This window comes from Rhinopithecus roxellana, chromosome 10, assembly GCF_007565055.1.
Source record: "Rhinopithecus roxellana isolate Shanxi Qingling chromosome 10, ASM756505v1, whole genome shotgun sequence".
Taxonomy (NCBI): Eukaryota; Metazoa; Chordata; class Mammalia; order Primates; family Cercopithecidae; genus Rhinopithecus; species Rhinopithecus roxellana.
The window spans coordinates 34,760,833-34,775,763 of NC_044558.1; the positions used below are offsets into that span (position 1 = coordinate 34,760,833).

Below are 14,931 nucleotides of genomic sequence, written 5' to 3' on the forward strand. Positions count from 1 at the left end.
TCAGCCCAGACATCCCCTCTGGAAAACCTTTCTAATCGCATGAGCTTGAGCTGCGTGTTTCTCTGTGCTCACATACTCACTCTGAACCATAGCCCTGAAAACACTGGTTTGTAATGTTCTGTCTTGCATCTGCCTTTCCCATATAGCTGCTAACTTCTCCAGCACATGAACAATATCTTATTTAATATTGTAACCCAGAGATCTACCATAGTACTTCACACATTGAACAACCTCAACTGTCAGCTGGTAACACCTTTTTTTTTATTAAGTGAATGCAAAATCATTTAGTTAACTGTTCTAGAAAATGTGAAGCTAGGGATAAGAGAAGAAGGATGGAAAGGCAACTATTTTCTGGACTTTAAATGTTCAGTGCCTCTGTTACAATGTCTCTGGAAGCTTTTTGATCTAAGGGCTTTCAATTCTTTCTAGTTCTGGCATGGAATTGGAATTTGGATTATTTTTCACACCTGCTTTAGTGACTCTGAAGGAATGTATCAATTAAGCAAAGAGCAAACCACTGGAAACAGTTCTGACAGGGTTATTCCAAAAGGATCTGCATTGGAAAACAAGGTCTGAACTGATATCTTTAATGTCTTACATAGCCATAAAATCAGTGAATGTGTAAAGGCCTGCAGGTGGGTGGCTGTTGATATTTAAAGCACGGAATTTTGGAATCTTCAGACATTCCTTTCAATGGAAGAATTATTACCCAACGATGGGAGTATTTATTTAGCTCTGCAGAGCCAGAAGACACCTTTCCCCCCTCTTTTTTCAGCTGTTGGAATAAGGACCAGAGTGGAAACAGTGCCCATACAATTATTGACCCTCAAATCCTCCATGATTTCCTTCTCATCTCTGAACACCCAGATGATCTTGCTCCTCTCATCATTTTTAAAACCTATCATTCTGTCCTTCCAAGGGGAAACATCAGCTGCCATGAAATGGGAGGAATGTATTTGATTCTTTTCCTCACTCTGCAAAGACCATACCAATAACGTAACATGTGGGATCACAGAAGGGTATCGGCACCTACTGTGGGTACACAAGAGATACAACACTTTCTTCAAGTCTTTATTTCTTGTCTTCATAGCTCATAACTTGCATTTTTTAAATTGACTTTTAATAGTTGTACATATTTTTGGGACATATGTGATAGTTTTATACCTGTTTACAATGTGTAATTATCAAACCAGAGTAATTGGGATGTCCATCTCTCTTTTTTAAAAAATTACGTATGTTTTCTCCCTAGAAAAAGGGCCAAAAAGCTTTTTCTCTAAAGGGCGAGATAGTAAATATTTTAGAATTTACTGATCATACAATCTCGGTCATAACTACTTAACTCTGCCACTGTATGCAAAAGCAACCACTGACAATATATGAGGGGATTTCAAAAAGTGCATGAAAATTGAATTAAAAAATAAAAATTAAAAATATAAATTTTCTTAATCAGCATAAGCTTCGGGTTCAAGACATTTTTGTAAGTGATGATACCAGCCATTTAGTTCATCTCTAAAGAACTGGGAGTCCTGAGAATTCACCATGTCAGAGTAATGTTTTTTATATTATTAACTGAAGAAAAATAGGTGCCCTTTAAAGATTTTTTTATGATTAGGAGACAAAAAGAAGTTAGAAGAAACTGAATCATGACTGTAAGATGGAAGCCTAATGATTTCTTACCAAAACCCTTGCAAATGGCCCTTGTTTGATGAGAGGAATGAGCAGGTGCATTGTCATGGTAAAAAAGGATTCTAATGAAGCTTTCCTGAGTGTTTTTCAAAATACTCTCATATTAAGAAGATATTATGGGCCGGTGCCGTGGCTCACGCCTGTAATCTCAGCACTTTGGGAGGTCGAGGCAGGCGGATCACCTAACGTCAGGAGTTTGAGACCAGCCTGACCAACATGGAGAAACCCCATCTTTACTAAAAATACAAAATTAGCCAGGCATGGTGGCACATGCCTGTAATCCCAGCTACTTGGAAGGCTAAGACAGGAGAATCGCTTGAACCCAGGAGGCAGAGATTGCAGTGAGCCGAGATCGCCCCATTGCACTCCAGTCTGAGCAACAAGAGTGAAATTGCATCTCAAAAAAATAAATAAATAAATACAAATAAGAAGATATTATTGTTCTTTCACTCTTCAGAAAGTCAACGAGAAAATGCCTTGAGCATCCTCCCAAAATTGTTGCCATGACCTTTGCTCTTGGCTGATTCACTTTTGCTTTCACTGGCCCCCTTCTACCTCTTGGTAGCCATTGCTTTGATTGTGCTTTGTTTTCAAGATTGTACTGGTAGAGCCTTGTTTCATCTTCTGTTATAGTTCTTAGAGGAAATGCTTCAGGATCTTGATACTGCATGCTTAAAATTTCCATTGAAAGCCCTGCTTTTGTCTACAGCTGATCTGGGTGCAATTGTTTTGGCAGCCATTGAGTGGAAAGTTTGTTCAACTTTAATTTTTCAGTCAGAATTGTGTAAGAACCAATGGAGATGTCTGTAGTGCTGGCTATTGTTTCTGCTGTTAATCATCAGTCCTCTTCAATTAAGGCATGAACAAGATTAATTTTTTCCCCACAAATTGATGTGGATGATCTGCTGGTGCTGGCTTCATCTTCAACATCATTTCATCCCTTCTTAGGATGAGTGATCCATTTGTAAACTGCTGATTTCTTCGAGACATCGTCCTATAAACTTTTCATAAAGCATCAGTGATTTCATCATTCTTCCATTTAAGCTTCACCATAAATCTGATGTTTGTTTTTGCTTCAATTTTAGCAGAATTCATATTGTTCTTATAGAGGCTCTTTTCAAACTAATGTCTTAGCCTTGTTTATGCCTCAGACTAGATCCTTTTCAGATATGTTGTAACCAGTTGGCATGAGTTTATTTTGGTGCAAAAAAATTTGAACTCCATGCATAGTTTTTTTCATAATACACATTTTCCACAAACTTTTAAAAGACTCCTTTCATATAAATGAATGGGCATAGTTGTGTTCCAATCAAACTAAGCACTGAAATTTGAATTTCATATAAATTTCATGTGTTATAAAATATTATTTTTCTTTTGATTTATTTCCAAGCATTTTTTTTACTTCACAGACTGCTCAAAAATAGATAATGGGCCAGATTAGGACTGTGGGTTATAATTTGTTGGTCTTTGCACTAGAATGTCATCTAGAGAGTGAAGGGATTGGATTTGTGCTTTTAGTCAGTGCATCTCAAATTTAAATGTGCATATGGATCATCTAGGTTCTGTTAAAAATGCAGATTCTGTTGTAAGAGTTTGCATTTTTGACCAGCTGCAGGACCATGCTGGTGCTGTGATTTGCTGACCACACCTTGAGTAGCAAGGTGTAAATCAGCAGTTTACAAATGGATCACTCATCCTAAGAAGGGATGAGATGATGTTTGAAAACCTTGAGTAGCAAGGTTTTCAAAGATTGCACATTGGCATCCATCCATGCAAGAGAGAGCTTGGATTGTAGAAAGACTGGATGGGGATGGGGGTGAGTGGTAAAGAGGAGTTAGGAGGCTTTGTAATCATTCAGGATTGCACTAATGAGGGCCCATCCTAGGTCAGGATCAATGAGGTTGAAGAGGGATAGATGAATATGAAAGACTTCTGGGAGATGGACTCAGCAGGTCTTGGTTGCTCAGTGGATGTGAGAGATGGAGGGAGGAGAATTGAGGTTGACTACAAGATTCTGTTGGTCAATGGTGCACTTAGCAGAGATCCCAATGGTCCATACAGAAGTGGGTAGAGAGTAGGTGCTTAATCAGTGTTTGTTGTTTAAGTGAAAAGGCAAGGGGAAGAGCAAGTTGGGTTGGAAGGGGATGGGAGAGAGAAGAGAAATACCTCAATCTGGGGTAGTTTGAGTTTGATTCTTCAGAAACCAAGAGAAAGTAGCAGAGGCAGGTAATGTTTGGAAGGCAGAATGCTGTCCCACGTGGCTGGTCTGGGAATGTGTGGTTTTCCATCAACTGAGAATTTGACCCAGAACAATAGCACTACACATTGGGTGTCCCTTATCTGAAATGCTTGGGACCAGAAGTGTTTAGGATTTCATGATTTTTTTTTTGGTCGGTGGGAAGGGGGGTGGATTTTGGAATATTTGAATATATACAATGAGATATCTTGGAGATGGGACCCAAATCTAAACATAAAATTCATTTATGTTTCACATTCACCTTATACACATAACCTGAAGGTAATTTTATTTAATGTTTTTAGTAATTTTGTGCTCGTGAAAAAGTTTTGACTGCATTTTGTCTGCAACCCATCCCATGAGGTCAGGTGTGGGATTTCCCACTTGCAGGGTGATATCAGTGTTCAAAAAGTTTCAAATTTTGGAATCATTTAGATTTTTTATTTCTAAACTAGAGATTCTCAACCTATACCAACCAGGAAGAGCATAAGCTATACCAAAAGTATGCTGAGGGCATTTGCCACCTTGCAAGAGTTCTTATATAAATGTTTAACTTTATTCTTATTTTACAATAGAAACTTTTTTTTACAAAAAACTATCGGGCTGTGCACGGTGGCTCATGCCTGTAATCCCAGCACTTTGGGAGGTGGAGGCAGTGGATCACCTGAGGTCAGGAGTTCGAGACCAGCCTGACAAACATGGAGAAACCCCATCTCTACTAAAAATACAAAATTAGCCAGGCATGGTCGTGCATACCTGTAATCCCAGCTACTTGGGATGCTAAGGCAGGAGAATGGCTTGAACCTAGGAGGTGGAGGTTGTGATGAGCCAAGATTGTGCCATTGCACTCCAGCCTGGGCAACAAGAGTGAGACTCTATCTCAAAAAAAAAAAAAGAAAAAAAAAATCAAGGAATCAGAATTTGCGTGCAAATATTTTACAGCTCTGGCCTAAGAATCAACTTAATTTGAATATTATACCATAAGGCCTGTTGTCTCAGGTTTTCTCCACTCCTATGTTTAATTTAGTTGTTCTACTGAAGACACTAAATATCTCTCATGTATCAAAAGAATTTGTCATTTGTGTAATATTATGTAATGCATTCTTAGATGAGGTGGATTTTTTTTCCGTTTTTTTTTTTTTTTTTTAACCCACTTTTACCTTTCCAAATTCTGATGAAAGAAAAACTTTACCTGAATTTGCTGGTGATCTGTCTGTCGCTGTCCATAGAAAAACCCCAAACATACCAGCAATGTTTAATTAACAACCTCCTGAGTCTTCCTCTGTCTCCAGTCCTTCCCTCTTTTAATCCATTTTATGCATTATTGCCCAATTAATATTTCTGAAGCTTATCCTTGATCCTATTACCACCTTGTTCAATAAACTTAAATGGCTCTCTGTGGTCTACATAAGTCCACACTCCTCAGCCTGCTTTTCAATGTGCACCACCATCTGATTTCCATAGACATTTCCAAAAGATTTCCTATTACTCACTTTTACCCACCCCACCCAACAACCAAATCAAACTCACTACTTCCTCGCAGGTCCTGCTCTTCCCGGCCTCTGGGCTATGATGCAAGAGCTCCATCCACCCACTCTCCCAGCCTACTCTGAACCCTAAAGTTCTTTGAAGTTCAGGCCAAACTTCCGCTTCTCCATGAAGCATTCTCTGATTTCCAAGTTGAAAAGAATATTTTTTTCTGTTTTTAATTTTCAGAGTTTTTTATCTGTGCAGCAAGGTATGGCAGGAAGGTTATGGATCTCTAGAATGTAAGCTCAAGGTAGGACTTGGTCCACTTATTCATTGCTGTGTCACCACTGCCTAGGCAAATGACTGGCATATAGAAGGGGCTAAATAAATATTTATTGATAAGTGAACAAATGAATGAATGAGTGACTAAATTAAGATGAGTTCGCTTTAAATTCAAGGCTACCGTCACATGCAAATGCCTAAGACATGGATTAAAAGAAGGTAGGGGCTTAACATGTTAAGTTCCTTTCCCTTTATTATCTCTTTTATGGCAGTTGTAAATCTCAGATATATTTATTTCTGCAGTGTCTGGGACCTAGTGTCAGAGGGAAAAGAAATAAATCTTGAGCACTTACTGTCTGTTAGGTTCTGTGCTAGGCTAGCCTTATATTCACATCTTATCTTAATTCTCCGTAAGAATTCTATAAGGTAAGTATTATCCTTTCCATTTTACCATGGAGAGAAGCTAAACTCAAAGATATTTGTCACTTTGGGAGCCCAGGAGCTCAGGACCAGGCTGGGCAACATGGTGAAACCCCGTCTCAACACAAAATACAAAAATTAGCTGGACGTGGTAGCACATGCCTATGGTCTCTGCTACTCAGGAGGCTGAGGTGGGAGGATTGCTTGAGCCTGGGAGGCAGAGGTTGCAGTGAGTTGAGTCATGCCACTGCACTCCAGCCTGGATAACAGAGCATGGATGGATGCCAATGTGCACAGATTTCATAAGTGGTAAAGCTGAGATTTTAAAGCCCAGTCAACCTGATGCCCTTATTACCCATATATAATAACATGGGTTATTAACTAATAAATGACAAAATGTGATGCAAAACCATGTTTACCCAACTTTCACATTCCTACAACTTTATTGTGATGTCTCTCAATATGTCACTACATAGCAAGTGCTTAATAAAGGAATAAATAAGTAAATACATTTAAATAAACTAGTAAACATGAATGAATTATAGAGCCAGTGGATTAAGAATAAGCCATGCTTTCCTACTAGAAAATCATGAAGTCAGATTAATGTCTGTTGACATGCGAGCACCAATTGCTTTTGCCAAAAGAACAAGGTTAGCTACAAAACGGAAATAAGTTCAAATTGACAAATGGTCTGTTGCTGCCACCATGGAGTCAAGAAGATCGGCACCCATCTTTGATGCCTGCCCTCTTAATTGCAAGGCCAGGCATGTAGTTTATTCTTAGTCTACAACCGCAGTCGTGAAAAGCAGCAGCTTTTGTTGTCTTCAGCTATCATACACAGCAGGTCCTAGACCATAGTAACACCCACTCCGGTGGAAAGTTTGAGGTAAAAGTCCTCTCTGACTCATCTCTTCTGACTATTCAAATCACAAAATTAACCAGGGTGGGTGCAGAGGAACTTGTAGCTGAGAAACTTCTGAGAGATGTTAAGTTATTCACAGGTTATCAACATTAGTTATCTCACCATATAAGAGAACTAACAAAGTAATTCTACCATCAAAAATGTCTTCTAAAATCTTGAAGGCTATGTCCCATTCGGTCAGTGTGCAACTTTGGAAAGCTGCTTAACCTCTCTAACCCTCAGTTATCACATGGGGATAACAGTGAGTGCTTTATCTATTGGTTTCAAAGGATTAAGTAAAAACATTTCACACTATGTTCAATAAGGGTTTAATTAAAAATACCATTTTATACATCTATCACACTACTTTCAGCACATCTGGGAATTTCTTCCAACAAGACAGTGACTGGAAGCTGGACCTACTGTCTAGGAATTGATCCTGTCATTGAAAAGACCTTCATATATATTTTATTTGCAGCACTATTGTAGGGACCTAATATCCTAAAAGTATGTTTTAGGTGTGTGCAACGATTCTTAGATATTTGAGAAAGATCTCAGAGTCTCTTTCAGATATTTGCAATACATTTATTACAAATTGCTATTGATTTTGATCTGATTTGTATAGGAATAAATCCTGATTCTCATGATTAATGCAATAATAATAAAAGCTACACTTTTATCAGCACTGGGTAAGGGTTTGGTACGTATTATACTAACTTCTCACAATGTCTCTGTAGGGTAAAGATTTATTGTCTTCACTTGCAGATCTACAACCTAGATTCAAATTAGCTTATGTAAGTTGTCATCCATTATCATAGACAGTAAGCGGCAGACCTGTGATTTAAGTGCAGGTCTGTCTGACTCCAAAGCATGCGTTCTTTCCACCAAGTCACATGAACTTGGAACCCTTAGCCATATGGTCACAACCTATTACATTCATCTCACTGAGAAACATGGAGCGGTGTATCAGTGTGATCACTCTGCTAGAAGATAGGAGTACAAAGATGAACGAGGCATAGGAGAACAAGCAGCTTTGGTTGTCTTGAGCTGGATCATCCATAGCAGATCCTAGACTATCGTAATACCCGCTCTAGTGGAAAGTTGGTTCTTTAAGGATTAATAGTTCAGAAAGGGGAGACAGAGGAATTCATGGGACTTGTGAAAAGAGGCTGATTAATGTATACACTGAGAAGAGCTGGATTAGGTAAGACACTGGAGGAGGTGATGCCTTAGCTAAGTTCTGAAGAGTGAATAGGCATTAGCCAAGTGAATGAATGGAGTTGGGTATGAGAGAAGACTGCGCTAGGGAGAAGGGATAATATATGCGAAGACCTGTAGCGGGAGACACAGAGGCACATTTGGAAACATGCAAGGTGTTTAATGTATTTGGAATACAGTGGGTCCTCGAATAATATTGCTTCTTTCAACGTGGCTTTATTATAACACTGATTAGGAGAAATGATCAATTCTCTGCTGGGGTCACCGTCTGGGTGGAGTTTGCACATTCTCTTCAGATCTGCATGGGTTTTCTCTGGGTATGCCTGTTTCCTTCCACATTCTAGAGATGTGCACATATGATTAACTAGTGTGTCTGAATTGTCCCAGTCTGAGTGTGTATGTGTGTCTCTGTGTGTGTGTATGCTTTGTAATGGAATGACATCCTGTCCAGGGTTGGTTCCTACCTTCCTCCCTGAACTGCAGGGATAGGCTTAGACCATCTGCACCTTGAACTGGAATAATGGGTAAATAATAATCTTACTTGTTTTTATTAATCTCTCTTAAATGTCCATATAGCTCACATTTATTTCAATGTGTAATATTAGACGTATTTGGGGTCTTTATTTAGAAATTTGTTTTTGTGTGGCCAGAAATATGTCACCAAAACTTAGCTATTGTTCATATCAATTAGCCTATGGTAAAATAATTTTCACTCTACATCGTTTTGCTTAAAGTTGCAATTTCCAGGAACATATCAATGATATTAAGTGAGGACTTACTGTATGTGGAGAGGAGAGTGGAGAGCATGAAGCTTTGGAGTAAAGGTAAGGAAACTGGGCTTTATCATAATGGATATTTATATTGATGCAGGATGGAATTTAGGTTAGGGAACAAGAGAAGGACAAAGGAGCTAGTAAGAGGGAACAGCCATGGACCAGGGAGGCGAGGCTGGAAGGAAAAGCAAATGAAGGCTGGAGGAAGCTCATAATTTGAATGAATGGTTCGGAAGATGCTGGGAACACACCTTGCCAGACTTCCCATTACTCCATGTATCACATCCTGGTCCATAGTGGAAGCAAACCTGTGGAATTACTAATAAGACATTGTTCAAAGGATTGTTATATTTATCTGTCCATCCATTCTTAATCAAGGGCTTATGAATAAGAACTGTTTCTAAATGCTATTTATTCAGAATCTTCTCCACTAATTTGTCTCAAGAATTAGTCTTTGCTAGAAACTGTAGAACTGAGCCAAAGTGAATTCCTGCCAGTGTGAATGAGGTCAGAATACCTGAGTCACATAAGGTCCAGAGGGCAGGTAGCCAGCCAGGGCGCCTCTGTGCTAGCCAGGGTGTCTTAACAGGAGCCTAATGAATGATTTTTTGATCTGAGGCATATGGCTTTTAGTCGAAGAGGACAACTCCTAGACAACTAGCTAGAACTTTGCAGTAAGGAGAGCAATGTTGCTTGACCATAAATGAAGGAGAATTACTTGGTGCTGCCATATTCTCTAGGGGGCAAGTGCAGCTTCACAAAAGGGTGTCTTTTTTTGCCAGCAAAAACTAAAACAAACAAAAACCTTCCAACTCTTAGCTAAGGGGAATTCTGTGGATCTAACTTGTGTTCTTACTCCTTATAACTTCTTGTTATTTTGTTCCTTTTGAGTTCTTGTACTTTATATAGGAGGTAGTAATTTGGAACATGGTTGACTTAACTACCCTGGTTGCATTGACATACATAGCGCTTAAATTGTGCCCAACACATTTCTAAGGGCTTTATGCATTAACTCATTTAATGTTTTTACCATCCTAGAAGGTAGGTAGATACTATTAATATCATCATTTCCAGTTTGCAGATGAAGAAACTGATGCAGAGAGACAAACTCATAGTAAAATAGCTATCTAGTCGAGTTTTGGACCCAGGGAGTATGGTTCTGGAGTCTATGCTTGTGACCTGGGGTTTCCAAGTTTTAATATGAAGTAGAAGCCGTGGAAAAGTATGTTAAGATGCAGAATCCCAGGCCACACTCTCAGAAATTTGAATTTAATTTGTCATAGAGGGCCCTAGGTATTTCTGCTTTTAACACGTGCCCTATATGCTTATGTGGGTGTTCCTCAGACTACACTTTGAGAAACATTGCTCTAAACTACTACATTATCCTGTCTTGTCACTGTTGTTGAAAGTCTGATTGTGCCCTGTTTCCTGCTATCCCAGTATGCTGCAGAATGCATAGAAAAAAACGATGTGAAAATAACGTTCTGTGGATGACTTCTATTTATCTATCATCTATCTATCTATCTATCTATCTATCTATCTATCTATCTATCTATCTATTTTTGTATGTATTTTACAACATTGGTTCTGTCTATATACATATACATCAGTTTGAATGAAACCAGTTTTACGTGAAGTTTTAAAAACTTTACATGATATCAAGTATTTCTTTGGACTTAATCTTTATTTTTTTATTCTTTGAGACAGAGTCTTGCTCTGTCGCCCAGACTGGAGTGTAATGGTACGATCTCAGCTCACTGCAACTTCTTCCTCTTGGGTTCAAGTGATTCTCCCACCTGAGCCTCCTGAGTAGCTGGGATTACAGGTACCCACCATCATCCCCGTCTAATTTTTGTAGAGATGGGGTGTCACCATGTTGGTCAGGCTGATCTTGAATTCCTGACCTCAGGTGATCCACCTGCCTCAGCCTCCCAAAGTGGTGGGATTACAGGCGTGCGCCCCCGTGCCTGGCCTGGACTTAATCTTTAGCTATCTATTTTTATGCTGTATAGATTCATTTAGAAATAAATTTGTGGTCACTCTAAGAAGAGACAATCCTTGTATTTTTGTTACTAGATGCTTTGTGATCAAAAGGTAACACATGTGTATAGTTCTGATACTGGGGTCAGAACTAGTGTTTTTTGTGTCATTTTATAATGGCCTTTTAATGCATGTCACTATGCTTTGAGAATGTGACCTGGTCTATGGCATTTTCCTATTTATTCAAAAGTGTCTAGTGTTTCTTGTGAGTTTTACTATATTTCTTTTAACTCTCTGCCATCATTCTTATGCAACTGTGAAAAAAGATGTGCTGTCAGAGTAGAGTGAACATTGAACTCAGTGCTGAAATGATCAGATACTATTTGGAGTCTCATTTTTAAAATCTGAAATAAAAGCAGTATCTTTTTTCAATCTTATATTTATCTAAATTGGGTATTCAGAGGCATCTGTTTTTAGGTTAAAATTATAATTCATTTCCACTTGATAGAAAAAAGGGAAAAAATGATCAGAAAGTCCTCACCAGTTACAATGTAGCCCTCTGAATTGACAAAGGTTCCAGACAGCTTCATCCTCTCCCTTAACACCAATATCCTTGGACTTATAATGAATGTCCCTTCCTCTAACTATAACTAAGTGAAATGATGTGAGAGACAGAGCTCTTGCTTGGGGAAGAGAAAGAGGAGGGTGGGGGATGAGATTTTCTAGAGACTAGAACAAAGGAATCTCAACAAAGATGGCAGAGGCTCAGAATGCTTAGTGCATCAATAGAGGCAGGAACCAAAGTGAGAAGGGAAGAGAGGAACTTTGAATGACAGTGAAGTGTGAATTATTTTCCATATCCTCCTTTTATTCTCCAGTGGACTTGAAATCTTGCGTTGTGATCCATCTCCTAAGAAGCAGCTTGTCTCTTGTTTCCTTTTGCCTGTGACCATGTTCCAGAAAGTTCTGCACTCGTGGGCCTAAACACTGAGAAAGGACCACTCCGTTTCCCCCACTTTCCAACGGAAGCTTTGTACTGTTTTGGCAGCCTGGGTGGATTTAACCTAACTTAGAAACTTTCCTATAAGGATACAGTTATTTTTTATGTTTTTATCCTCTTTAGATTGGGGGTATGCCAAAAAGAAATAATTGACTTCTGCTTCTGACCAAGATGAAGTAACTGAGACCAAGTTTATCTTTCCAATTGAATCAATGAAAAAAAATCAGGCAAAATATATAGAACAAAGTTTGTTAAGACATTGGAGATCAGGCGATGAAAAAGTGATACCTGGGGGATGGGGAGCAAACAAGGTGAGCTCTGTATTTGCCTCGGGTTATTGCTTGAATGAGTTCCCAGGTGGCTGTCCAGGGAGAGGAGACACAGGTGGGGCCAGCGGACCCAGTGAGTTGAGAGGACCTGAAAGTCTAGGAAGACAAAAGCAGCTAGAGTTTGCAGGGCAGGGTTCTGGAGAACAGAGAGCCACAGAGGAGAGAAGTCCAGAGACCTGCTAAGGGTCTCCTTTCACTTTTTTGTTTGTTTGAGACAGAGCCTCTCTCGTTCTGTTGACCACACTGGAGTGCAGTGGTATGATCTCGGCTCACTGCAACTCTCCCTCCTGGGTTCAAGCGATTCTCCTGCCTCAGCCTCCTGAGTAACTGGGATTAAATGTGCCCACCACCGTGCCCAGCTAATTTTTGTATTTTAGTAGGGACAGGATTTCACCATGTTGGCCAGGCTGGTCTTGGACTCCTGACCTCAAGTGATCTGCCTACCTCGGCCTCCCAAAGTGCTGGGAGCCACTGTGCCTGGACTCTCCTTCAATTTTTATCTTTTCTTTTTTTGAGATGGAGTCTCACTCTGTCACCAGGCTGGAGTGCAGTGGTGCCAACTCAGCTCACTGCAACCTCCACCTCCTGGGTTCAAGCAATTATCTGCCTCAGCCTCCTGAGTAACTGAGATTATAGGCGTGTGCACCATGCTTGGCTAATTTTTGTATTTTTAGTAGAGACGGGGTTTCACCGTCTTGGCCAGGCTGGTCTTGAACTCCTGACCTCATGATCTACCCACCTCTGCCTCCCAAAGTGTTGGGATTACAAGGGTGAGGCACTGCTCCCGGCCGTCTCCTTTGATTTTTTTTTTTTTTTTTTTTTTTAAAACAAGCAAGCCTTTATTTCCTCGTTTTGCAAATAAAGCTGGCTAAGTTGGTTACTTTTTGGTGATTAGTCAAAGAGACCAAATCCCATATCCTCGTCCGACTCCTCCGACTCTCCCTTGGCTTCAACCTTAGCTGGGACTGCAGCAGCAGCAGCAGCAGGAGCAGCCATAGTGGCAGCGACCACAGGGGCAGCAGCCACAAAGGCAGATGGGTCAGCCAAGAAGGCCTTGACCTTTTCAGCAAGTGGGAAGGTGTAATCTATCTCCACAGACAAGGCCAAGACTCGTTTGTACCCGTTGATGATAGAACGGGGTACTGATGCAACAGTTGGGTAGCCAATCTGCAGACAGACACTGGCAACACTGTGGACACCCTCCAGGGAGCGAGAATGCAGACTTTCCTCTGTGATGTCAAGCACTTCAGGGTTGTAGCTGCTGCCATTGTTGAACACCTGCTAGATGGCCAGCCCAAAGGAGAAGGGGGAGATGTTGAGCATGTTCAGCAGCGTGGCTTCGCTGGCTCCCACTTTGTCTCCAGTCTTGATCAGCTGCACATCACTCAGGATTTCCATGGTTCCCCTGGAGATTTTAGTGGTGATACCTAAAGCCTGGAAAAAGGAGGTCTTCTCGGGCCCGGGGCCAGTGTTCTGGGCTGGCACAGTGACTTCACATGGGGCAATGGCACCAGCACAGGCAGCAGCTGGCACCTTATTGGCCAGCAACATGTCCCTGATCTCAGTGAGGTCCTCCTTGGTGAACACGAAGCCCACATTCCCCCGGATATGAGGCAGCAGTTTCTCCAGAGCTGGGTTGTTTTCCAGGTGCCCTCGGATGGCCTTGTGCATCTTGGTGTTCTTGCCCATCAGCACCACGGCCTTCCCGCAAAGGGACATGCGAATCTGCTGCATCTGCGTGGAGCCCACATTGTCTGCTCCCACGATGAAACATTTCGGATAATCATCCAGTAGTTGGATGATCTTAAGGAAGTAGTTGGACTTCCAGTTCGCCCTGTCTTCCCTGGGCATCACGGCGGTGCGTCAGGGATTGCCACGCAGGGTTTAAAGACGATGTCACTTCCACGAGGATGCCTGGTGAGAGAAGCTCCTTTGATTTTTAAGGAGAATGTTGATGGGCACATGTGTGTGAGAAAACTTCTCTTGCCTCCCAGAAAAATTAGAAGAAAAAGTACCAATAACTCACACAGAGATAGAAATAGTGCCTATTTCCATCACCCAGATGGGAAAACTTATAATTCATGGGACATTGGGTAGAATACTTAGAAAAATATTGTCTAGCAGTGGAGAATTATTAGCTCTAGACTAAATGCTGCTCTGGTATTGCCTAATGAATCTCAAAAGCATGATTCAAATGTGTCAGACTGTTTCCAAGTAAGGTAACTGTGTCTTTTAACAAAACTCAAAAATATCTGTAGAAATGCAAATATATCCAGCACCCATCAAGGGAAAATTCAAAATGTCTGGAATTAATTTAAAAATTCCTAGGCATGCAAAAAAGTGGTAAAATATGACCCATGATGAGGAGAAAAACCTGTCAATTGACACCAGACCAGAACTTGCTTAGATGTTAGAAATCGCCAACAAGGACATTTCAACAGTTATTGTAACTGTATTATTCTATAGCACAAAAGCTATAGCAAAAATGTTAAGTTCAGACCTGGAAAATAAAAAAGGTCCAAATTGAACTTACAGGGCTGAAAGCTATAATGTCTTAAATTAAAAAAGACACTGTATGAGGTTAACAGCAGCTCAGACATTTTTAAAGAAAAGATTGGCCAGGCGCGGTGGCTCAT

At 40.4% G+C, this 14,931-nt stretch overlaps 1 pseudogene; it reads right to left on the reverse strand.

Annotated features, from left to right (window-relative positions):
* Positions 1-13,137: 13,137 nt before the first annotated feature.
* On the reverse strand, positions 13,138-14,217 carry LOC104661838 (annotated as a pseudogene).
* Positions 14,218-14,931: the final 714 nt, after the last annotated feature.